We start from the raw sequence: 27,197 nt of genomic DNA, 5'->3' as shown, positions 1-27,197 counted from the left end.
ATTTGTGCTGCAGATACAGGCTGAACAAGAGGTTGCCTTGCTGACTGCTCAAAACACGTTTGTGGAACTGGATTCAGCTCACAGAGAGGTCCGCCCCATGGATCCATGGGCTCCTACAGCCGCCGGGCCACCACTGGAGTTGCAGAAGGACCCCACCAAAGCGGCTGTTCAAAGCCAAACTTGAGGATGGGCGGCTGACTCATGCCAGACTAGGGCACTTATGACAAAAAAAGCATTTCCCATCCTGGCACCATAAAGCCGCCCTGAAAAGCTACGTTTTTCCATAAATTCCGTTCCAACACATGCTAACCCTGCTCCGAACAAAACATACAATTTGAAAATTATGCCAGCCTCTGCAAAACTATGTGGGATGTCTTACACCATGAATTAATATCCACTAGAGACTTAGCTGAGATCATCAAACTCATTTCACGTAAAACAACAAATTAAATCACCCCGGGGACTGAGCACACAAAAAGCCTGCGTGCTATCAAACGAGGGGGTCCCTATAAGGTAGATTTCTTTAAGCACAGTATTAACTATACTTTCAGAATACACTGCTTCTATTGTTTATATGCAGCACATAATGAAATGCTACTTCTGTTTTCACCAGATGGTAGTACATATAATTTTCAGGCCTTCAGTTCATATCATAATACAAACAATTGGTATGGCAAATATTACCGGTCTATAAACACTTCCACTGCTCCACAGCTCTTACACAAAAACAATACTTTTTTTTTTTTCATTTTCCTGCTGTTACAGAAACCATGATAATTCCTGATATTCCAAACTGTGTGTCTGCCTGGTCAGTTCTTGCCGCCCGAGACAAATGAAATGATCAAACCTCAGACTGTTTGGCTGCTTCCGTTTCTTAAATGAAAATCAAATATTAACAAAACTATGCAAATATCAAAATGCTTAAACTGTGCAATACAAGATGTATCCTTAATACATTTTAACAATAACACATGCTGTGTTCCTACACTGGAATAACATCATCCATACGAATCCCAGGAATTTAGTATATCTGACAGTTTCTCTCAACCACCCATAACATTCTTTCCTGTCTCATTGTAGCTGGCAAAAGAGAATTCTATAATTGAGTGGTACAGAACATGTGCCCTCCCTGCTAGAAGATGACAGATGGATTATAAAAACTTCAAAGCAGAGCATTTGGAGCACCAGGGGAGAGATAGTGGGTATTTGAACTCTCAGTCTTTACCCAGGAGACAATGGCACTCTGACATGGTGCATATATCAAGGAATGGTGTAACTAGATAGACATAATCTTTCTTTTCAGTAAGTATTTAACATTCTGTTACGAACAAGTTTCAGCCTAGCTAAAGTGCAACTCATCTTAATACTAATCATCGTAGCCTGAAAGGCTACATGCCCCCTTTTTTCAATTTTGGTTCAACTGCTCCTTCATAAAACTGTTTTTTAAAGGACAGAAGCAGTGTTACATAGGTGCCCGGGCAGCAGAAAGGCTATTTTTAATCTTAAATTTCATATTTTGCTGGGAGTTAGTATTTGCATACATGTAGGTGAATCTGTTTGCCTGCTGGAATGCTTATTTGCATTGTCTGCATTTAAAGTGACGCTCTCCACGAGACTTTACATACCACATGTTGCTGATCACTCACTAATAGCTACCACGGTTACCTCTAATTATTAACACCCCTACAAACCCCTCCTAACTCTAGGGACACGAGTCCTTTCGAGGAACTGGCCCTTTCACTCCTGCTGCGATGCCACGACGATGGCTGAGTGCACGATGCCATCTTTACAACGATAAATTATCATCTGCAAAAAAATGCATCTTCCTGCATCCCTTAAATACTTGCTAGAGAGATATAAAGGCAGAATCCCAATTATACCAAAGGTGTGTTTAAAATTTCTTAAAGCTAACAATAATTGAATCAGCATACGGATTTTCTAAATCATTACCTTCCCACACAAACGGAAGGTTTGGGTCTATCTTGAAATAGTTCATCAGTTTCCTTTCACTACTGCTGTTACAGCCATTGCCTCTGGTTTATTAAGAAATTACTTGCTCAAATTGTTTATAAAAATACCTATGACTTACTGTAAGGTCAGAAGCAAAAACGAGTTTAAAGATCTCATTTGTCTATATCACAGAAATCACACACACATGATTTGACACAGTTTGCAGCCGCTGTTCAGCAGGGCCCAGGACTAGAATAGCAAGGGTATTATTGCAGGTCAGAATTGAGGGGTGCTGGCAGGACTGCGTGTGGGAAAGCTTGCATAACATCCACCCCGTGCCAAGCTTTAGCCTTTGTTATTAGTCCCTTTAATGAACGCCATATTCACACACACACACACACAAAAAAAATATGCTGCATATTTTAAATAGAGTGAATTCAAAACTAAACAATTGGAAGATTCAGTGCTACAAGAAAGTCACGCAGTAACTATTCCCATTCTCCTACAAATGCATTTAATAAAGTAACATGCAAACAATTTTAAATATTTGATCTTTTTATTATACAGTGGAAACTATTAAGAAAAAAAAGCAGCACACACTCTGGAAGATGATTAGGCTGTAATTTTTAAGTAGCAAGTAAAAACAATAGCACCAAGATAACACAGAGAAGCAACCAACTTCCCAGCTGCATTAACACAAAACGAGAGCAGCTCCAGCAGTGGCAGAGGCTGTGACGCACTGCCCGGCACTGCAGCATGGACGGCTCGAACTGATAGCACTGTGACAAACTGCTAAGTTGCCTACTAATGTATATTTTTCTCCTGAGCAAAACATTAATCCCAGTCTTTACAAGAGGGGAGGAGGTGGGGGACTGGGATTCTTTGAAAGAGACCTGTTTTGAGAAGCCCTTTTTTAAGTGCATTTTCATCTTTTCTTTTTTCAGTGATCTTCTGCCATACTGGAATGTAAACACCACAGGAATAGACAGAATCTCGAATTAAGGATTTGGATGCCTTTCTTTAGAAGTAATCTTCAAAGAATGTACATCCCAAACATCACAGTGGCTCAACAAGCTGGGAAGCTAGCTACCGCATGTAAAGCTGCCCAGGTCATACCTACTAACTACCAATTGGCTCATGAATTGCTACTAAGATAAACAACCGTCTGTATCTTAGCATATTTGACCAGCAGGAGTATCAGGGACAGTAATATCACTTTAATGGAAAAAAGCCATTCTTCCACAATGGCACTAGTGTACTTATACACACTGTGTTGTTGAATTAAAAGTTAGCTCAGCAGGAATCTAGCTTTATTTCTGTTAGTAGGCATCCGCCATCAGTCGTCGACGCCAGTGGAGAGGAAAGGCATGTCTTATTTACAGATGCTGTTGTGCAGAATTTAATAATAGTAAATACACAGAAGACAGACTATCGTGGACGGAAAAATCTTTGCTTTAATGAACTGTCAACTCATCCATCATAATGTTACCCAACCTGAAACCACCAAATCTGGACACGCTCTTTGATGATGTAAAGCAGGCAAGAGGTTTTACTCACATGCAACAAAATGGAAGAGATTGCTGCCATTAAAAATATACCAGCCCATGTTAGCACTAACTGCCACACATTTGTTAGCTAATAGCTTGATTTTTTTCCTATGAGAATAGCCTTCTGCAAGAAAAAGACATTTAATCAGAGTGATACATGACATCCAAAAACTGAAACCAAAAATTATGGTGTGAGCTAAAAGTAAGTTGTCTTCCTGAAGGCAGAACACTGAAACATCTTTAAGATTAATTCTGGGAGAGAATTCTGAAAGTCAAATGCCAAAAGATATTGAAAATACATTAATTATGCACAACTCAGGATCCAGGAGAGGTTAAACCCCAACTTGGCAGAAAATTGAATCGTTTTATTTGATACAAACTTTGTACATAGTGATGTTGTGTCCTGCATTCTTAATCTCCCTACATCTACCAACAGAGTAAAGGAGCCACAAGACAAAGGAATCAAAGACTTAGCCCTCCCCGTGTCATCCTGCAAAGAAATTTAATCGAAAAGGCACCGTGGAAAATGGCTTCTTGCGATTGTTTGTGGTAGAGGTCAAACCTCAGACCTACCTGGGGCAATTGTCCATCTTGTTCTATCAAACATTTATAACAACTTTCTTAACTTCAGCGGGATTTAAGGAAAGAAGACTTTTTCACAGTTGTGCCTGATGACTCTCGCAGGAACAACTGTCATTCATGTGAATTAATTTTCTGTATCACCTTAAGCACTAGCCAACCTTTGAAGACATGCTGGCGTACCTTCTATAGTGCATATTTTCCAGTTTTATCACAACTGAATATTATTCCACTAAACCAACTTTGCATGTGCATACATGTGTGTGTTTTAACGTTGAGCACTGTTCTCTAATTTGGGTAGTGTTAATTTTATTACTTTCACCATTCATATCCAAATGCTCAAAATTTTGAGGACTAATTTTGAACGAGCCACATTTTGGTTCCCAGAAGGACCAAGTACTTCCTTTTCATTACAACACACAACAATAGCCATGCTCAGGAAATCAAATCCTATGCCTCTGAAGATGATTTTTCCAGGAATCAGACACACCAAATAAATGTCTTCTTTGGCAAATGCAAAGCGAAATCTATGTATTAGGGAACCATTCAATTTAATTCCACACATAGACACTCAAGTGAAGATGAATCTTATGCATTTGCTAAAGAGTTGATTGGTCTGTTTGATAACACGATGCTCTCCAAAAGGTCACCAATTTGTCTAACCTTAGAAACAACCACTAAAGCTGTTAGAGTAGCAGCTTCCCAGAGCAGTAAATTTTGAGGAGGTTCTCTGTCTCTAAGGACCAAGATAATTCCAGAATGTAGCCGTGAATTCTGTTCTGGTTCAAAGTATAGGAAATTCCTTAAGGTAACAATTTTTCTTTTTCTCAGAATACTAAAGGTCACAGTCTGACACCTTTAATTACAGCATGAATGTTCAACAGAGTGGGTAACTTCAATGGCTCAAAATGAGGCTGAACCTAAAACCCTTTGCACCAGCCAAACACTTTAACCCCACAGCATCATGCATTCTAATTCCCCATTCCTACACAGAAACTTGTCATCTTTCTAACAACTGCAACTTCTCCATATGTAAATTCTAATACTCTCTCCACCTTCCTCAGCTTTCAGCCTGGATCCCCATGTGGGGATGAAGTAAGCTCTCTGGAGCTCTACCAAACACCCAGAAGGCAGCGGGAGCTGCACAGATAAGCTAACTTTTAATCAGCTAGTCAGTCAGCTCTCTCAACCATCAAGTGAAGCAAGTGCAGTTCCTGGACCAAAATCCTTGTTTCCCCACTGTGCCAGTCCACCTGATTTAAGAATTTGGTTGCCAGACTTTTCCTTTAGATAGCAATAAAATATACTACCAGAAAATTAAGTATTGTTTATGACAACACTCTTCTAAATATATTTTAAACAACCATATGTCACATAATGGTCTGACCCTGTGGGTGCCAGAGTCTGAGGACTGCTGATGATTTTGCGGATGCTTCATAGGTCAGTTTGGGTAAGGAGTCTCTTCCATCAGCACAATCTTATCTTCAGAAACTACAAGCCCAGATGTCATGTTTTGGAGAAGAAAGTGTCATCCTGAAAGAGCATGTGTGGATAAACAAGATAAAAAAGGGAGCACTTAAACATCTCTTGCCTCCAGAGGAGCACAAGCATTTAATTCTAATTTACCTGAAACATGCCCATACTTTCATTTCTTTAAGCTCCTTCTTCAACATAAACCAAAAAAATGGTTTTTAGAAGGACAAACAGGGTCTCACCCTAAGATGTGCTGGATGTACACAAGTTTAACCCCATGTTCAGTGGCTACCAGGAGACAAACATAATAGCTCTAACTAGAGCATTTAGTATTTTACTTAAGGTTTTGACACTAAAGGTTTCAGTGCTGGAGGGTGCTTGTTCTCTTATCCACGTCAACCAAGCTAATAATTGACAAATAGAAGGTGATATAACTACATCGTCATGCTCCACTGGTTCTGGCGGGTTTTAGTGACTCTTACCTTCCCCATCATTTCTTAGCACAAGTAATATTGCACATGAGCTTTTTTGCCAACAGGCCACAGGCTTTAGACAACACTACTGACTCTTGCAGACTCCTACACCAAACAACAGCTGACATAGAGAACCACCAAAATCCACCACTGGAGGAAAAAAATCGTGCTTAACGGCTTCTACCTGATTGCCTCCATGACTCCATTCCCTCAGTAACTGTCTGTAACAGATATCTTTCAGTCTCAGACAACAAAATGACTGCCTCTTTACCTGAAGCAACTGCTCACAAATCAAATACTGCCTGACAGGGAGCCAGAGTTCTCCTAAAAAGCAAAGCAACAAAGACCGCTCAACCTGACCCTGGTATCTGAAGATACAATGCAGTTTTGTACCTGTTGGAATAGAGTTTTTATGTCCATATATGAAAAAGCCATTAAAGAAGTTCAATGCCACCCTCTTTCCTCCTTGGTGAAATGCTTCAGCTGTTAAGTCTTGCATCATGTGTGTAACCTCGAGTATATCTCTACAGAAATGCCAAAGTCACCTTCCATTGCTAATGTACGCATACAAAGAATGAAGCCTGCTCTAAGGGCTTAGGTCCACCTACTTGCTGACAGCTTCTTTACAATCAGGACATTAAATCAAGTATTTTCAAGAGCAAAATTCTCAAGTGCAGAATCAATTTTGCAAAACTCTGGGGGAGAATAATAAAGAAGAAACTGCTGCAACTGTTTCAGTTTCACCCACAGAACCTATCTCCTAGAGTTTCAAGAAAAGAATCTGCTTTGGTCATGGAGTTGTCTGCAGCTGAGCCACTCTGCCCAAAGCCAAGACCTGAGGTGTGGGGAAAACACGGGGAATCTCTGCTTAGGCCTAACCAGAGTGTGAGGGCAAAAATGCAGCATGTGTCAACACAGGAACATAATGCTGAACATCTGAGGGGAGCGAGGTGAACAACCACCTACAACAATGAATTTGGAAACGGACAGTGAGTGCAGGATAGCTCTTGGAGTAGACTGCTCTCTGAAATCATCAGTTCAGTAACATCCAAAAAAAGTTAACATCACCTTAGGCTTCTTCTGAACCTTTTGCCAAAACAGAAAGCCTTGGCATGCCCACCTTAAAAACTGTTTCCTGCTCTGGCCTCCTTCTTCCCACCCAGCCCTTTGTGCAGCCAGCATCTGACAGCAGAAGGGTGAGATGGGCAGCTGGCCTGGTGCAAGGCCACCTCCTCCCTTCCCACTAAAGCTACCACCCTGCAAACATATGGCAAACCATTCCCCCACCCGCACCGATTTGGCCACGCTGCGTCCCCTACAATTCTTCTAAGCAAGTAACTACATTAAAGACATGTTTATGTACTCTTCATCAGTACAATAACAACGTTTTGCAAAGGAGGTAAAAATCCTTTTATCCACTCAGCAGACAGACACTGAAGCACTGTCTCATCTTCTGAGGTGATAATTGCCCCCAGTGCACCCACAGGAGTCGTTAGTAGCAAGAGGTGCTCAGTACCTGTAAAAATCACCTTCTAATGCATTGCCCAAGGTCACACTGAAAGTCAGGAAAAGAATCAGGAACTAAGCTCTGTCCAGTGCTTAATCAACAAGTTTAATTTTCAGGTGTCATCCATTTTTTCCTGATATTATGGTCATTCAAGCTCACATTTCACAGATGGACACATTTTGCTCCAGGCATACACTACTTGATCTATTTTAGAAATCAAGCACAAGATCTTTAGATATGGCCAACGTGCATACTCACAATGAAGGATAATAGTACACAGAGGTCACCACTAAGCTATTCAACACCACTGCTTGCTGGAGAGTCCTTCTGTGGGTGCCCTGAACCCAGAAATGCAATTAGCGTTTATAGGACACCCTACCTACCCTTCTAGCCCCCCAGGAACTTCTTTTTACTTTTTTTTTTTTTAATTATTGTTATTAAAAAGACATGGTCCCAGAACTTAGAGATCAATGCCAAAAGCTTTGAATTAAGGTACTTTAGAGCCAGATGGCATCAGAGTTCTGGGAGCTGTGGGAAATTATGCCAGACAGAATTTGCCCCCGTATCTCGATCATTTATCTAAAGGGATGTTCTGCTATATAAAATCAACTTTGTATTATTTTTTTTGTTTATGTATGACAAAAAATGTCCACTTTTGTCCCCTTAAATTTCCACTTTTGACCCCTCACAGAAGTAGTAGGAGTCTGATCTTTATTTAGTAAGGTGAAATAGATATGGTTTAAATGTAGCAAAATTTGAGAAGGTCACTAAGATCCTTAACAAAGCACCTGATCACAGAAGCCCATTGAGAAAAGAGAATTATAAGCTCTTTGGCCTCAAGAAGATGCACGATAAAGCTTAATTGCAAAAGCAATGCAAAACAGGCTGAAGTGAGCTGGAAGACAGATACGAATAATTGCCAATTTTTAAAAAGTATTTTGCAGAATGAATTTATGGTTCTTTACAATCACTTCATTACCTCCAAAAGAAATCAGTAAGAAAATTGCAAGGTATCAGTGAACAGAACCGGGTTATTCATCTCCGAGGCAGAAACTCATGTTTCTCTAAGGTATCAAACAGGTTATTACACTGGGAGGAGGAGAAAGTCAACCTGAAGAACACTGCCTTCCTATGAACATCCATAAGCAAATCCACCACAGTAACATCAGAAGGAATAGAAGGGGTGGAAACAATGTACAGAGTTTACATACAATCCTGCCTTTATGCAATGCACAGTGATATACATTTCAAACAGGACTGGAAATGAACAGCCCCTGATGGAGTCCTTGTGGGAGATAGAAGCAATGTCCTTTCACCTCGACAGACATGTGAACAGGCCCATATGTCCAAACCAGAGATTTTCTGAAGGAGAAATCTAAAATATGTTTGGATCATTCGTATATAGAATACTTCAGGCTACAATCATTCTCAGCAAGAGATTTTCCTTAATACTTGTCTGCATCTGTCAGCTCATGCTGATACATACTGTAGTTCTATTTTTATTGATTTTAAATTTTAACAATGTCACAAGTTAATTCACAGGTCTTTAGAAGAGACCAACAGTAACTGAACTATTCCGACATCTCAACGAACCTACTTCACCAGCAACAAGAAATGAGTATCACAATTAGTATATTCGTAACTCATTTACCATTTTAAGTTGCACGCAGTGTATGTTCTCTTCTGCACCTCCTCCTTCCCCTGCTTACATTTCCCTCTATGCAAGCATCTTGATATCTTCCAGGCTCATAATTTCATATTGCTATAAGCTTCTCTTCTATTTTTCTCCTTCCCAGGTAATAGTGGTGATGCACGGCACTTCGCTTTGGAGCCAATTCCACCCCTCATATCGATGCATTGTTTAATTAGGGACGAGTGAAGGAAAATTAAGAGCGCGGAGACGGGATTAACAAAACCAAAGAGTGATGATGCAGAATGTAGACTCAAAAGTGTGTTTATAAAATTCCACGTTTTAATGAGTAATAGCTGTGTGCTTTTTAAATCATTTTGTAGCTATGGCTTCCAGTCATGAAAATATATGCAATCTCATAAAACGTCTGATATTAGCATGCCTCTTCAAGTGCAAGTGAGTTGTCAATAAGACAATTAAGACAACATCAATAATACACACTGCATGTTATTATGTACTATTTGAAATCTCAGCCTATCCAAAGATCTCTGGAAACAAAGAGTACATCTGACATCGGCAAAAATCACTCTCACAAGAGAAATATGTAACTCCGAATATATGCAAAGGGAACACTACCTGTAAAGGAAAAAATGAACTGCTTTTAAATGCAGTATAAATAACTCCTGGTAATGTAAAATCTGGCTCTACACAAGAAAGTCCTACAATAGAAAATTAGCAATCCTGTGCTTAAATCAATCACTTCTATCACATGATCCAAGTCAATAAAAGTACTGAATAAGTGCTATCATTGACCTTAATCAGCCAACAATTGGCACACGCAGATCAGAAATTCTATTGTGGAAAGCAGTTGTCCCTCGCAAATGCGGGGCTTGGGGGGAACCACAGACATTCAGACTCACAATTTTTTTGTCCAAACTAAGCAACACTTCTAGCAGGAGAAGGGAAGGAGAAGTGACGTTAAATAAACTTCTGGCACACTTTTTCAGGTGCAAACCTCGACAGTCACATATACACTCCCATTTCACAATTGAGGAATAACAAGGAAAACAGCCTTCAATGATTTTGCCTGGTAGAAATACCCTACCTGGAATCAAGGGTGATGAAAATCGAGCTACACAATGATTAATTTGGGCTTTAATCCAAACGTCCCATTTCATCCAAAGTTGCCATTAAGCTCAAAAGGAGAAAGGACTAGATAACTGGGACCTAACATTTTTATTTATCCACATCATAAGCTGAATGTGATTTCAGATTGAACAGAATAGATTTCCCTGTAACTAATGGACCAGATATATTCATACAATGTCCTTTTATTGATTTTACTTTCTTCTACCTATTGTTTGCGTTCTCCTTTGAAAAACACGTAACAGTCATTACACCGTAGATGTCTTTTACCATTATTATATCATTCACTGTTTCTTAACAAAAAATACGTGCTTTACTGGTGTGTGCTTTCTAGTGAAAGACTCCCCACTAGCCTAACTGGAGTCCAAATTGTTAGAACACACTGTACATCTTGGGAGAAACAGGAAAATTAGACCCCTTTGGAATGGGTCTGCTTAGTTTCAAAACATGCATCTTTAAAAATTTAATAAGAGAAAGAAACAGCTAAAGGACAGGCTTCATTTCAGACACTTTCTAAACAATAAGTCTATTTATATAACTGATCGCATAACAAATTTCTAGGCACTTTATGGAATGAAAAGCCTTTCGTGCTGCTGAAGTCATACCGCATGCAGCTTTCAAGTTCCAGAAAATAAACATTCAAAGGGATATAGTTATAAGATATATTAAGTATTTTTAACCTTCGCTGTTCCGAAATTTTATATGGTATCTTAAATAACCACAAAAAAATCTGCCAAAAGTCTACTAAGCATAACTATTTAAGCAACTTTATGTGTACTGTCATTGTTTACCAATTTTTTGTGTTACTCTCTTCCTTGGTTTATATTTTAATATTTTGTTCCTAAGTTACGATTATGCAAAAAGACGATTTGTTTTGGATGACTATTTGGAATGTTTACAATTATTTAATACAATTTACTTAACTATTTTGAAACCAAATGATGTGTTGAATTAAAGAAGGTTCAACACTCAAATTGCCTTCATATGCTCATTTTTCAGCATACTGCACTGACAGCTGAGGAAAGCACATTTTCATTTGTACGACGTGCGTGGTGCTCCACCAGGTTGCACTGATGAAATATGCGATTTTAGAAGGACAACTTTTCTCATGGAATCAACATTCAATTTATCTGTCATTATGGTAGCTAACAGATGAGTGCAAGCAGAGATTAAAAGTGAAAATGTAAAACCATATTGTTATCTACAAAACATATGCAGAACTTCAACTATAGCTTACAGAGTATGAGGCAGCGATTCAACTATCAGACTCAAAGAGATTTTCAAATAACCAAATAAGCTTGCACTCGGGAGCAGATATCCACATTTACACACATCCAACTTACGCCAAAACCACCACGACCTCCAGATTTTCAGCTCTGCACCAGAACTAAGCCTAAGGGCACAAGAAAGGGCTGAGGTTTATAAAGCAGAAAGCACCCACGCACAAACACCTTTAGCAGACTACAGCTTCTAGCAGAATCTAAACCAGGTGCAGCCACTTTCATCAGCCAAGTCTGAGATTACTCCCATGCTGACTATGGAGTCCCATGAAAACGTGAATTATCTGCATGTACCAGAGCAGTGTTCATCCACACGTTCTGCCGCTGCTGGACATCCTTCTCAGGATTGCAGAACTGAACAAGTAATTACCAAAATTCTCCAGCTGACAACTTAAATACATAAATGCCCAAATATATTTAGTAGATTTTATTTCTGCTGTTTCATTTCCCATTCAGAGGGAAACATTTCTCCCAGTCTTACAGGTGGGACAAAGAAGAAACCCAGAATTTAAGAAGCGTGCTGGTAAGAACTGCGTTAGGACTTCCATCTCTCCCTTTTGGTTTCTACACAAATCTGTTGCTTCTGATTGCAAAATCAAAAACAGCCAAAGGGACCACTAAATTATTATCCATTGCGGAGAACAAAACCCATTTTTCAACTGGAACACAATGAATATTTCTAACTGAGTATCTCTTCAGACAGTATTGGAAGGTCAGCCGTAACTGAGCTTCCACTGAGCTTTTGTACTAGCTGTTTGTTGTTGTTGTTTTGGGGGGCTTTTTCGCCTTTTTTTTTTCCCCCCCAATAAAGTAGAAGTACAGAGAAGGCTTAAATTCCAGATTTAAGGTAGCTGTTCTGGGATAACTTTAGCCCTGGGTAACGAAAACAGAGTCACAGTCTCAGAAGACCCTACACCAGGATGAAATGTGTAGATGCAGCCTAGAAGACTTCAGTATCGGTGAAGCCAAGGCTATGCCTTTGATACTCAGTATCTAAAATAAGCCTGAACCAAATTCTGCTTTGTCACGAATAAAACTAGTCCAGAAACTTAATCAAATTTGCATTTTCGTTTGAAACAGCATTTACATTATCACTATGATATCAAAGCATTTAGGATATGGTCTCTCTGACTCCTATGGAGAACAGTTGGGAACTGTTCGGCCTACAGTTACACAACGTGAGGGGCCCTACAAAAATCCAGACCATGCCACTGAAGGAAGAAGCCCATCAGTCCTCCAGCCTCGTCCATTTTTGAGTAGAGGGATTTTTCCTCACAAGATGCCCAGAATGACTGATGCCATATTCATGAGGAGCATGAATCAGCACATGGTCCACACAGGAGCAAAGCTGACAACCCTTCAGCTCCTTTTGAAGATGAAATCTTAACTCTAATAAACTCAGTGGTAAAATTCCCCATGTCTGACTGGAGCCAAGACTTCTTGTTAGACTATAAAGCCAAGAGGGAAAACAGAGACATGAATTTTATTAATCACTCCTCACACACTTCAATGAGGAGACAGTCTAGTCCTCCCAGTTAGTATTAGGGTTCACACGAGGACATGAACAGGATTCTTCTCACTCACATTAAACCATCCCAAGCACATCTTTCTTTTCTTCCTTCCTTTTCATGGGCGAATGGAAAGCCTGAAAATTGGGGGCTCAGATTCTAGCTTCACTTGGCTGGTCTGACACACAGATGAAAATCGACTGCAATTTGCTGCATAACCTATGCCGTGCCCCAAGCTGCAGTAGCACTGCATGGTTTCATGTAAGTGACATGTCACAGTCAATAGCAAGAGTGTCAGCTCACTGACAGGCACACAACGTGAGATACCATCCTCCAGCACCACTCTTCTGCAGCTTCCACCTCTCAGTGAGAGTGTAAACAAGACTCAGCAGCAAGGAGTGCAGAACAGGCATTTTATGGGGTTTGTCAGTGCTGTGATATGCAACTGCTTTGGAAAAGTATTACTGCAACTGAGTGTCAAACATCACTCATGCCTCCACTGCGACTGTGAACATAGTATAGTGCATAAAAAACGAAAGTGCTAGTTAAACTGTGTAACTCCTGAGCAGTGCCCTCCATTAAATGTAATTGCATTATCTGACAAATAATCAATGTTCAGATGACACTCAGGAGTCTTAACTGCTAATCCTGGGCTAAAAGTAGCTGATATTTGCCTTCTTTCTGAAGTTTTATACTGTGCCTGTGCTTCAATATCCGCCCCAAGGGAGAAGCGGCATCACAAATAAGGTCCTGGCTTCCAATGTGATTTTGCTAATAGCACCATTAGAGAGATGAAGAACATAATCTGGTTTTGGATGAAAGAGGGTGGGCAGAATGACATGGCACCTTGTTTATGTCATTAGTTAGGACATTCAGCAAGTTCGTTTTTCATTCTGTTAAGACTAATTTTTCAATATTTGGTATAGACCTCTTATTTTACTGAGAGTTCCAACAAGAACGTGTGGTGACTTTGATATCAAGGTCTGCAAAGAAAATTAAAACAGCAAATATTAGTTCAGAACAACGTGTGAGAGCGTAAGAGCTATTTTATAGCTGTGGATTGCTCTGATCTGAGCGCACACAGACTAGCGTTCTCCTAGGATGCAGTAAAAGACTCTTCTCCCATGCTTTCTCCACCTTCCCTTCCCCAGCAGAGCTCACAAACCAGACCTCCCAAGGCCAGCAGCCTTTGTGCCATATTCCAACCCTGGCCAATCGCTGCATGCGCTGCCACACTTGTCGTCATGCTATGGTGCCACAAAGCTCCTTGGAATTATTCTGCCTTCCACACTTCCTCATCCTGCAGCCAGGTTACCTTCTCAGGAAGGGCTTCAGAAGCCCATCTTCGTTAGCTCTGCAGCCACAACAGGTTGCGGATGATGGGAACGGCCCAGTCGCTTTGGGTGTCTGGAGCAGTTTTGCTACGGAAAGGAACAGTGTAAGGGTGCCAGGCAAGTCTAAGGGAAAAGAAAAAGCAAAGGAGAAGAGCCTTCCCACTCTTCACAGAAAGCAAGGTTCTGTGACATGAGCTTAATTAATGTTTGTATAAATGCTGTACTTGTTTATATTGAATACTTTTTTGGGGAGGGAATGTAATTCAATACCACAATGACTCTGAAGTATTATTCCTTTGAACTACACTTTTAAAAACATACTACTCCAGCAAATTTAAGAAACACTTAGGGGACCACATGCAACTCTTGAAATCACATGGATTATTGATGGGAGCGACAGAGATTTGGAAAAAAATAAGTGATAATATTGTTCTTTGAAGGTTTTCAAAACACTGTAACACTCACATTCAGCAACATGAATTGCAACTCCTGAACTAATGACTGTGACCAAAATTTCAGAGTTTTCCATTGCTTTGACTTTTCTTAACTTCAGAGGACACAATTCAGCATAGACCTAAGTACAAGCTGTAACACTAGGCAGCCAATCTTAGCAAAACTGCTAAGCACATTTCAATACCACTGATACCATGCTAATTCAGATGCTACTGCATAAATGCTCTTTATAAGATGAATTCAATTAGTACAGGTGGAGTCACAGCACTCCTAGACAGCTGTAACTGGCATTCTTTACACCTGTATGAATGGCACAGTTTTAAGATCTGAAACAAATGATAAAGAGCCACAAACTATTCAGCTGAAGGAATACATGATCTCCCACACAAGCACTAAATAACTCCTAAAAGCTACAGAAACTTTTCTTAAAAATGCCTTCTTATAAAATTTAAACACAAACTCCAGGAAAAAAAAAAAACACTAAACAAAGATGAGACTAGTTTAAAGTTTCCTCGTTCTTATCAGATCAGTTTAATCAAAGATAAGCATGTTTGTCCTTACCATAGATATCTTCGTATAATCCAGTTTTAAGACATGAGAGCATACTATAAAATACTATTGTTCAGTAGCACCTATTTACGTTCACTTTCCGCACTTGTCAAATGCCACACGCACATGCTTATAGAAGGATAGAGCATCTGCACCTTGGCAAGAGGAGTTTCATGATGGACTTCAACCACAGAGCAGCAATCCCTAATAGAATAATAGGTAACTGAGAGACTGAATCGAAGGGTTTAAGTGTCGGCAATACTGCTGATAATAAACTAATAAGTTAGAAGAGCCTTCTTCACCTAGATGTCCAGCGATGATTAAACTAAATAAGGGCTGAAGATTGTTTAGAATTAATGTTGTTCACATTTAAATACAGATTATCTTAGTAGGGTTTTGCATATTGATTGTGCACTGCTGTTAAGTCCTCTTATTTCTATAGAAATAAATGATCCCTACTCAACATAAAAAAGCTGTCCTAGTACTAAATAATGATCTCAACAGGGGGCAAATCCTAAATGGAAGTAACTAAAAGTGGACTAAATTGTGCACTCTGTAAGCGGACAGCCAAGAAACACCTAAGACCCAGAACAGGATACAAATGGCTCCCGGGCCTGGCAGAGCACGTGGTTCACCAACACTAAATTCTGTTTACACAGATGATGCTTTCTGAACAAGTACACAAAAAAGAAAAAGACAAGCCCAAAGGAAGAGTTCAAGAGGCACCCCTCCTTTACTTTTTAACAGATTTCCTATTTCAAACAGGAGAAGACTGTGAAAGGAGAAAAAACTGCCTTCAAAACCAGCTTGAAAAGGCATGTGCAATCCTCCTCCTCATGTTATCTGCCAGCCCTGTTTCTCCTGACAACATGTTTCCCTAGCACTGTGGCAACCCACAGAGAGACCCTGAGAAAAATGCTTCGTAGTCAAACTCTAGCTCTGGTACATCTATGTGGAGCTGGATGCATGCTAAAAATCAGTGCTACTCCTTTAACTTCTGTTTTGCTGTGTTTTTTCTTTTCCTGGTTTAGGCAGCCCTACCACCAGCAACAGAGAGAAACGTGGAACAACTATTGAAACTTAAACAAGGCAACTGGAGTAGTCAGGGTATTTTCATTAATAAACCAGAAATTGTAGGATTCTGCCTTTCAAAAAAAAAAAGCAAACATTTGCTCCAGAATAAATATATTTCAATCAATAATAAAATCACAATTAGTAAAAGATACGTGATGTGTCAGAACAGCAAGCAACAGTAAGAATTGTCTGAGGATGTACTTGTAAATCTGTATTTGTAAAGGGGTAACATAAAAGGGTCTATCACTCCAATAGGTAATATTTTATTTCACTCAAATATATGAAACACTTCTTCAAAAGCTCAATCTCCCAACAGAAAAATCTCGTCAAAGCAAAGTATGAGCAGAAAAAATAGCCCCCGTCTGATTAAAAACATCGCTATCTTCTGAAAAAGGTACATGAACAAATGCCATGCAGTTGAAGAATACGCACTAGCCAGGTTGTTGTCAGAGGCATCAAATCTACTTTAGATGTCCTACAGAAGAGAGGAATGAAAACTGTATTACATTACAGACTTTACATGTGTAAATAGTTTTCAAATCTATCAGGTTTTATTAAAAATGTAAATCATAGATCGCAATACCTCTGCCAATGTCACAACAGAAGTTGCTTCACCAAATGTTTAACTTAACGGTGAATGGGAGCTCACTGCAGAAGATGTATTTGCTAAGTAAGAGGTAAGAGTGTAAAATAGCTCATCAACAGTTGACGTCTGAAAGAGGCTTGGAAATTGTATATATAAAAGAGGGTCTCTTTGCTTCTGTGATGATGGCTTCAACTAAAAGCAAGCTGAATTTGACTGATCCAGCTCACACCTGAAAAACAGGATATAAGTCATAGACAACCATGGATCCGGTCATTAAAACATTCATTTAGGTCATCAATTAGTGAACTCAGCAGTGAATTTTCATAAAGCGCTGGAAAAGTGCTTACAAGCTTGGGGTTGTGAAATTCATGATTCTCTAAGACAAAGGCTTTCACTTCTCAAAGGTGACCCACGAGTACCCATTCCTCCCCATTACAAAAGAGTTTGTGCTGGCAACTGAAGGACACTAAACATAGGTTGGAAGTCAGGCAGCCTGAGAACAGGCCGAGAACAGTGAGAGAAGCTCTGGATGCTACTGTCAGATCACTCTCTTATCAGCAGCAGAGGCCCCTGGAAAACTGCAGGGCTTCCTCACCCTGCCTGAGTTCATACAGTACAAAAGCAGCTTTCAATATCCATAAACGTGGGCAGTTTCACCAGAATAGCTCTTCGCCATTTATACTGTAAAGTAAAATAAATTAAAATCTAAACCAACTAACATCACAAACATTAAAAAGGAAACCTTCAGCTGGTACTTTGGAGTAAAGTATCTTGCTATGGTTAATCTACCAAGAATATCATTTTATGCCATCTTTACATGTAAAACTTCTCAGGGTGTCAGTGGCAGTAAAGGTTGCAGACATGCAAGGTCAAGGGTTGCAGACATGTCCCCACATCCATGTAAGCTTTAGGAAGAGATGTCGCAGCATTGCCAGATGACAGCAACTCAGATCAGTTCTAAATGACTCAGATGGTTCCACCCAAACGCAACAGGCATTTACACACATGTGGTTGAGTAGGGGTCTGAGCTGAAATTTTTCAGTGTCAACTATGAGGTGCTCATGGAATTCCACAGATTTTGAACCAACTTCTAAGAAATAGTCTGGCTCACTATTACTATACTAATAGTCTGGCTCATTTTTATTTTTTACCACATGAGACAGGATTCTATCTTGTCTATACACTGCACATACATATAAAAAAACGCAGCATAATTTTAAAATCAGGGAAACATTGTGGATGTAGCTTAGGTCCTGTAAAAACCAAAGTTGCAGGGAAATTGAAGACCAATAAAAATGTTTCCATGGTTCTTTTTTTAATCCCATTGAAAACAATTTTTCACTGTAAACATTTTTGCTAGCCAAGCACTGCAGCATTGTGCAACTGCATGACAGCCAAAGAGAAACTGATGAAAAGCTGACTAGATTGATTTCATTTTTCCAACCGGAGTGAAATACGTAAAAGGAAATAACAAAATAGTGAAGTTATTTTTACATATTAAGATGTTCGTACATAATAAACTCACATGGAAACTGCACAGCCAACGGTAACTGCTTTTCAACCACATCTACGGATCCCATCAGCTCTGCATAGCAAGGAAGGCAATGGAGGAGTTCCTGCAGCACCTTTCCCCTTTGCCTGGGACCGAAGGAACACTCTCCGCTGGAGAAGCCAGATCCGAGCCTGCCCAAGCTCTGCATCACCCATTCCTTCTCCCTGCACTGACCTCCCAGGTTTCTGTGTAGAAGTCTAGCAGGGGGTTACTACTGAAACTCAGAGCTATATTTATTCCCTTGGCTCCAATCCATCACTGTTGCAAAGCAGCCAGAAGGGGAACCAACCAATTCAGCATGGGATCTGCCAGAGTTGTGTTGCCAGAGAAGTTAAGAATGAAAGACAAAGGAGACAGAAGCTATCAAAATTACTATTTCTGACAATGAAGAAAGAAGGGTTTCCTCCCTGTGTAGATTCCCCTTCTACAGACGAAGACGTTTTTTCTTCTCCTTCCTAAGAATTTTCACCAGAAAAACCTACTAGTTCCATAGGTCTTCTACATCTCACGCGAATTTCTCTATGAGGGAAGGAACTCTAACAGCACAGTCTCTCTAAGGCATTTATTAGCATTTACAGGACATCTCTCTCCACAGGGCAGCAGGAAAATTACCATCCACAAGTGCAAAAAGGTCCAAGGCATTTACAAGAGAAGGGTCCAACCCATCACCTGTTGTGCCTCCTACAGCTAGAGGCTTGACACTCAGAGAGACATAGGAATCAGTTTTGTTCACATACACAATCCATGCAATAAAACAACAGCAGTAAAACTACTTTCTGAGAAGAAAACTCTTAGCAACACGTGCTCCCATGCCAACTAGCTTCTATCATCGTAGAATCATAAACATTCTGAGAGAAGCACACAGCTGAATAGGGAATCATTTTAGAGTTTCTTCCTGTTCTGTTAGCAACAACCTTCTGCAACTTTTCAAGAGAAAGAGACAGTAAAACAACATTAAAAACATCAGTGTTCTCACCATATCATACTCAGCCATGTGAGGAAGAAGAATCTGCAACCAAACAAAGCAGAACCCAGCCTCTCACATCACACTTGAGTGCTCAAGCTAAGAATCAGTCTCCTCCTGACTCACCAAACAATTAAACAATTACTTAAATTGGAATAACCTGAAGACGGAACTTAAGAAGACCCACCCTGGGAGAGCCAAAGCTTTTATTAGAGCACTCACCTGGGATGTGAGAAACCTGATTTGAAGGAGCTGATTCAAATCAGATATGGGAGGAGCAATCTGACTCCAGCTCTCCAGCAACCCAGGTGCATTTCATAATCACCAGTCCCTAACCAAGTGCAGAGATGCAGCTCTTTCATTTTGAGCAGAAATTCAATTGTGGACCTCAGAAATTCTTTGAAAATGTAGCATATTGCTGCAAACTAATGAACTGGCATTTTTCAACTGCAATAAGAAAATTCTAGCTCATTCTGGCCAGAAACAATACTTCTATATTTGGAAAGCACCTAGCATGCCAAAGGCTCTACCAAAACATTTGATAGACTGAAATTCTAATCCAGAAGTGGCTGTGGATTTCCTACTGCTCGTTTACCTAATAGCACGTTCATCAATCATACACACGTAGATTTGGCTTTCTGTATTCCAGAAAAGAAAGTTTGAACGTCTTCTGTTCTTTAAAACAGACAAGGATATTTTAAAAAACTTAAGCTATTTTGTAAGAAATTTTGTGGTAAATTCTGAAGAAGGGAGTATTTAGGCCAGGAGAGTTTTCTTAGCTGGTATTATGGCACTAATGAAGACGTTAGGTTATCTTCTGCTAGTTACTTTATTAACCCTAGGAGAAATTACACTCCTATAGCAAAATCTCAATGAATCAATGAAGAATAGATCCCTTTAAAAGGTAAATAAAGTCACTGTATCATATATTTCAATTTTGGGCAACCATAACCTTTGCATTTATAAACTCTAAAAGGTTGGGTTTCTTTTTGTACTTGAAATCATGAAGCTAGAAAAAAAAGTTAATTCAGGATCTTACCAGCTTTTTGACAACATTAGGCTTCATACAAAGTTTATAACCAATGGAGTTGCAATTTGTGGTGAAACTAGGAATCATGTGAAACTTGCCTGGTGTGGAACTGAGGTTTCCTCTATGGACTCAGTCCTACCTCAACTGAAATAAGAGGTGCAGAATTGGATCCTAGAAACCACACCAGAAACAATGAAAATTTTTCTAACCTTTATGTGTTTTCCTCTGTGAAGATACCCATCTGTTCAATACAAAACGCAGGGTACATTCCAGTGAAACAAAGGTTCATTGAAAAGCTACCTGTAGCTGCGGTTTCAGTAGAGTCAACACTCAGCATTCAAGAAACTTAGACATCATCTCATGAGGAAAAAAAAAAGCCAAAAAAAAAAGAGAAAGAGATAGATTGTCATGCTTGTTTGGTTTGGTTTTTTTGCAGGACTGTTCTAGCAGTGCAGTGGCTTAACCGGGGCAAACACCTATCAAAAACTCCTTGTCCCTATAGTAGAAGACAGTTTCTTCTTCTCCTGTCAGTTGTAGACCTACCCAAGAGAAGACAAGATTTCTCCCTAATTCATTCAATCAATGCCAGATACTTCACTGTCACATCTCTCCCTTGAAAACCACTGATACAAGAACCAAAAGTTGGCACCTCCCTATGTTTTAACATTGCTGTTCACCCCATAAGAAAAAAACACATGTAGACCTATAGAGCCAATGTTAACAAACACGAATGGAAATAAAATGCAACCACCCATGCGGTACTATCGAAAGAAACATCAGGACATGAGCATCCAGGCCACTGTCTTAGCCTATGTTAACAGAAACCTGACTTTACACCTCCTTGCTTTCTTCACCCCAACTCTCACATGCTCTTTCTTAAAAAACAAGCTTAGGCTTCCCTTGAACTCATTTATCCTTCCCTTGCTAGTAATTTATCCCATATGTTTATTATCCTTTGCATGAAGTAATTCTGCTTGAGTTTCCTATTTATCCACGCTTTTCTACATTTCACATGAAAGGGACATATCTGTATTTATCTATATCTGCTGTTGATATTCCAATGACAAGATTGATGGTAACAATGTTTGAACAGATCTATAGAGAGCAACTTCCGAGAAGGAAATAAAACAACATTAACACAAACTGCGGTATCACTGCACAAAATAAATGGAAGGGCAGCCCTACAGCCTAGCACGGTGATACTGCGTGGGTACCAGGAGCAACTCCTGGATCAGCAGGGGCTGGGACAGCTGGGGAAGTGATGCATGTGACTGTGACCGAGTAGATGATGGTATGTGGCAGGGACCCCTCCCGAACATCCATGAGTACAACACAGCACCCACCTGTTGCAAAGATCCACAGTGACTGTGACAGCGTATCCCAAAGGCATACAATGGGAAGGTTTTAATGGTGTTTACCACCAATGTTAAGAAATAACATAAAGAAGCTGTAACGAAATTTGCATTAAGGCTGAGATCAACTTATGAATGAACAGGGCTGCCACTCCTCCCTCTGCACCGCAGTGCCCTGACCAACCTGAGGCCAGAGGCTCACTGGAATGCCCTGTGGCTGAGCTGGAGCTGCAGGCAGCTCCCCTGTGCCAGGCTCTCCCACATCGCCGTGCAGCCCACAGCAGGCAGCTCTTACTCTTCTTTTCATCTTCTCTTGCTTCTCTTTTCTTGTCCAGAAAACTGAGCCAGGGCCGCATCTTCCAGAGCAGCCTTCCCCTGGCACTGTGGGAAGCCCACCTGGATAACCGCTGCCTGATCTTCGGAGCTGTGAAGCACGAAGAAACACCACCTACCTCTATCCTTACAACACGTGCCGACTGCCCTTGGAAGCCTGAGATGCCACAGGTGGACAGCTGGACACCAGCGCCTCGCACAGCAACCGGCGTTGAAGCAGCCAGCTCTGTTGCTGGCCCCATGCTACAGCAGTGCTATCTAAGCAACCAACATTATTTTCGGGCACTGCAACCTGCAGAATTCTCCGTTCACGTCCTGCCATGACAGGCAGCACTGCTTTTTTCATAGTATGACAAATACTTGTGAGGAATTACCTAATTCTACTTTCGGTTATTGGAGTCTCAAATACTGCCATGCAAAACGTAGAAAAGATTGGATACTGAGACCGCTGTGGCTATTTTAGTTCTGTTTTCTTCATCTGTGTTTAAAAGATAGATGGTAACAAAATTGTTTGTCTTTAATATAGCTCAGCTTGACCTAAAGAACCCTTCTCTTTAAAAAACAATCTCGCATGGAGTGTTTAGATTAAGACCTCTAAGTAACAGTGACTTCAAAATACTTTCAAGGCCCCATCTTGCAATTTTCAAAAAACAGACAACAAGGCTAATTATAATTACTGCTCTATAATTCTTTTGCTTTTCTGATGCATCTGGTTATCTAGTAAGATGCACCTGAAAATTAGAGCGAATTTAAATATAAGGGAAAGGTGCCAAATTCAGAATATTGGAAGCAGCTTCCCTCTGGGAGTGCGTTCAGTCACAGCGCCGGTGCAGTTGGGCAGAGGCAACCCAAATCCCTACCCTATTCCCGTGCCTCTCTGCTCATCCTGATGGCTGCTACCTCTGAAAAGACACTTCAGATCTCTCGCTCGGTGCTCGGCTTCCTTGCTTAACCTGCCAACAGGAGCGAAAATGTCACAGCAGTTACTGTGATCCACTCAGATGCAGACCGACACCACTCATCTATTTCACGTTAAGCAACAAACACCCATCAGATCATTACAGTTTTCTCTTGTTTCTATCCAAGGTCAGACTCTGATCAGCGACTTACTCATAAAAAGTTTGTATGCTGTATTTGGCCGCGCAACTGGAAACCAGAGCCCGCCTTTGTACAGTAACCTTAAGATCATCCAATTAAGCACTGCAGAACTATTTTGCTTTTACATGTTTTCTTCCAGTAACCCATTCTTCTTTCCTGTCCATAGAGTATCTGTGCCTGGAGTGCCATCGCTACAGAAATGTGGATTTTCATCTGCAGTTGCCAGAAATAAGTTTGTGTTTCTTTAAAAAAAAATGATATGTATTCTATTCTTTCATCTACATTCTCCTTCCCTGAATCCAAACTGCTTCCACCTCCGAAACAGACGCACAAAATGCCCGAAAGAAGATGGGATAAAGAATAAGGCAAAAAAAAAAAAATGCCAGGTGTGAATGAGAGGATATAAAACTGCCTTTTCAGTACAGTCCTGCTTTTAGCAGTAACGAAGAGCGCAGGCACATCTACTCATATCTGAGAGAAACGCGGAGATTAAAATTTAAATTTACTTACAAGTGCCATCAAAGCACGCTAAATCAGAAGATAATAAAAGCTGTAGCTGTCCTTATTCAAACTGTAAAAATAAATCTATTTATGGCTTTCTCTTCCATTTTTTATAAAGTTCACCTAAAACCGCGCGTTTTATTTATTTATTTATTAAGGCAGAGCACTCCACAAACACCTGTGCAATTCAAAGTTAACTTTAAGCCAAAACGTGACACAGAACGACTCCTACAGATTTTCCTTTGCTCGCTGAAACTTGTGCTTCCCAGGAATGAGCGCAACCCATTTCAGTGGGCTGCTGGATTTTCTATGCCTGTGCTAATGCAAACATCTCTGGCCACCTATGACTCCCATAGCGGGTAAACAACCACACGTGCCAGTTTTCTGTACTGAAAATCACGATTCCTGATCTCAGCACTCCATTGCTGCAAGCAAAACAGTGGTCCTGACGTTGCAACTTCCAGGCTACTCTCTTCTGATAATGAATGGGTTGGGTTATTGGCCTCCAGCATGGACAAAAATATGACAATCAGCCTCTTCATTACATAAAAGTCTTCAGTGAAGACAGCGCCAGACAACTTGCTGAGTATCACAGAGCTCCAATACGTTCAGAAGTCAAAAAGCCCATAGAACAATTCCTTTTTCTTCGCTACAATTGATAAAGACGCAGTCAATTATTAAAAGTGTTTTTAATACACTATTTCCGTCACAGCAACTTGTATCTTCGGGAACTCATTTGCAAAAGGCAGCTTTAGCATGCAAATATTTTAGACGCGTTCCCTGCAAATGTAATAGAGGGACTAACCTTTCTTGCATCTGCAGCTGTTAATTGTCATCATTTGAGCAGCAAATGAAAACAAAGTTTAAGCCGGTTGCGCTTAAAAAAAAATAATAATAATAAATCGTATTAAATTCCATTTACCTGTGGTGCTACAAACTCAGTCTCAAGCAAAATCTGAGGACAGAGCAGAAAGAGAAAGTGTCCCCAGCTGCAGGCTGGATCAGCTGCACCAGGAGGATTCCCTTCCAGTGCAGGGGCTGAGACAGCAGCCGATTCTCCAAGCACTTGTTACCAACTGGAGACATTTTCTTTCTAAGACATGCTGAAAACTTTAAACAACTCATTCATGATTGTTTTGTTCAAAAGATTAAAATATTAACAGCGCGTCCGCTAGAAGATTAATTACTAAAGGAGAACAGAAAGGGAAAAAAACAGAACAGAGCAGGACAAACATCTCAAGCTATTTACAAGCATTTTTATAATGACGAGAAATCATAGAGCCCTCTGCAGCTGACCAACTTTAAAAAATAAAGAAAAAGGAAAGCTGAGCACAGGGTCCCAATATCACAGCAGCCGGGCCCCCACAACTCCATCCCAAGTCAGTGGAAGTGCTGAGAGCTCAGCAGCTCCCGCGTCAGGCCCATACCGCACAGGGGTGCACGAGCAGCCTAACGCGACCGGGGTTTGGGGAAGGGGTTTGCTGCACAAGCAACGAGGTTCCAAGCAATCTGTCAGAGAAGCGCTGCTATGTTCACGAGTCGTAAAGCTAGCTAGCTCTCGTCTATGGGAAAAAAGTTAATTCATGGGGCTCATAGGGCTTGCATTTGTCAAGGAGCAGGACGTCAATGCTATCATTATCAGGCAAATCAGCCAGGCGTTTAATGGCAGAATCAGGAGACATTTGCTCTCCACTATCAGAATGACATCATAACTAAAGCAGCCCTGGGCGCGGGGGGCGGCCGGCACGGCTCGGGCTGCGCGCAGCCTTTGCTCCCGCTCCGCGTCCCCACGGGTCGCCGCTCCGGGCAGGAGCCACCGGCCGCCTCCGCTCCCAACTTTGTCCCCACAGGATCTGAAAGCCCAGAATCTCGTTTTGCAAAACACTTCCGAGCCTGATCAAAACCTGCGATCCTGCACCCCAGCCCCTCGCATAGGAGCGCGTGGCTTTCACACATATTCTACAAATTCACTCTAAAAATCCCTGGCATTTTTAATTACTCCAGTAATCTTCATCCTCGGTGAAATGGGAGGAGAGAAACGCATTAAAAAACTCCTCGCCTCTATGATTTAAGAAGTAACAGCTTAGTTAAGTCCGGCAGTTTTTCAGCATACGCGAACACACACAATCTTTCTGAATATTCCCAAGTATTCCGTGAAGATCTGCGCGATGATCAGCAACACAACAGCAATGCACATCTCCCTTCACAGCAGTGTAATTATACAGCTCCAACACCGCGCATCGCCAACTGCTCGTCTATTTCCTTCCCAAAGCCCACCGCAGGTACGCAGGCACCGCACGAAGCCTCACCTTGCATGAGGGCTGTGAGGGAAAAAGTTATGAAAGCAGACAGAAAACCTAAAATCCCTGAGGCTACAAAAAAATCCCACTATTGAGAAATAACCCAAGAGACCACGTAGGGAATGTACAGCTTTCAGAAGCACTTCTCATCTTATTTGCACTTAACCTATTGATGTACTGATGCAGGTCACTTACTTTTCGGATATGTTTGAACCCCTTACAATCATGCAGATCGCCGCGGTTTTCACTTGGGCTTTTGGTGTTTTGGTTTTTTTTTTTTTGGTTTGGTTTAGGTTTGGTTTTTTGCAAACAAGTTTCATAAAAAAAAAAAAAAAAGAAAGAAAGAAAGAAAGAAAGAAAGAAGATCCAATTATGCAAATCTGCTCCCGGATAGGTAGTGAATATTCAGCATGACGGTGATACTGTAATAGTTCAATGCAACGCACGGCACTGGGCAGATTTATGAGGCAACGTCACTACTACGCTCTGGTCCTCGCCGAAGCATCCTGAAGTTAATTAAAGCTGCAATGTCCACTTTTCCAGCCACCCTCCTCATTCAGGTTTACTATTTCAACATCAAACCAGCGAGGGGGCCTCCCCACTCTCTCCGTACATTTAAGCAGCCTTCCCCAGTCAATGAACAATGAACAAAGATTTGAGTGATAGGGAGGGAGGGGGGCGGGGGGGAGAGGGGAAAAAAAAAAAAAAAAAACCTCCGCAGGAATAATCAAATCCAGTTTAAACGAGTAAAAATATAGTTTCTAATATTAAACTAGGAAAGAAAACATTCTTCTCCGAGCAAACGTGCGGAGGCTCTTCGCCAACCCCTTCAGAAAGGGTCTAAAAGCAGCCAGTCCTTTTTATTTCGAGCAGTGAATGAGCCCAAACAAGGCTTCTAAACTTAATTATGACACTTAAAATAGTCTTTTTCCACATAAGCGGGGAGGCTCGCCGCCGCTATCTGTATCAAGCGGTCAG

At 40.8% G+C, this 27,197-nt stretch overlaps 1 protein-coding gene across 6 annotated transcripts in view; it reads right to left on the bottom strand.

Annotated features, from left to right (window-relative positions):
- The window catches only part of ZNF536 (zinc finger protein 536), a 326,681-nt gene that overhangs the window by 297,107 nt on the left and 2,377 nt on the right, over window positions 1–27,197 (bottom strand). For 2 of the 6 annotated variants that reach the window (XM_004944214.5, XM_040645958.2), the window contains exon 1: window positions 26,415–26,653. The exons of the other annotated variants lie outside the window; for them this stretch is intronic. The gene's annotated coding sequence lies outside the window, so the exon portion shown is untranslated. Of the gene's footprint in view, window positions 1–26,414; window positions 26,654–27,197 lie in introns of those variants that run through there. 6 annotated transcript variants of the gene reach the window in all.

This window comes from Gallus gallus, chromosome 11 (assembly GCF_016699485.2).
Source record: "Gallus gallus isolate bGalGal1 chromosome 11, bGalGal1.mat.broiler.GRCg7b, whole genome shotgun sequence".
Taxonomy (NCBI): Eukaryota; Metazoa; Chordata; class Aves; order Galliformes; family Phasianidae; genus Gallus; species Gallus gallus.
Note: the sequence above shows the minus strand (reverse complement) of the source record. Positions and strands in the feature narration are given on the sequence as shown.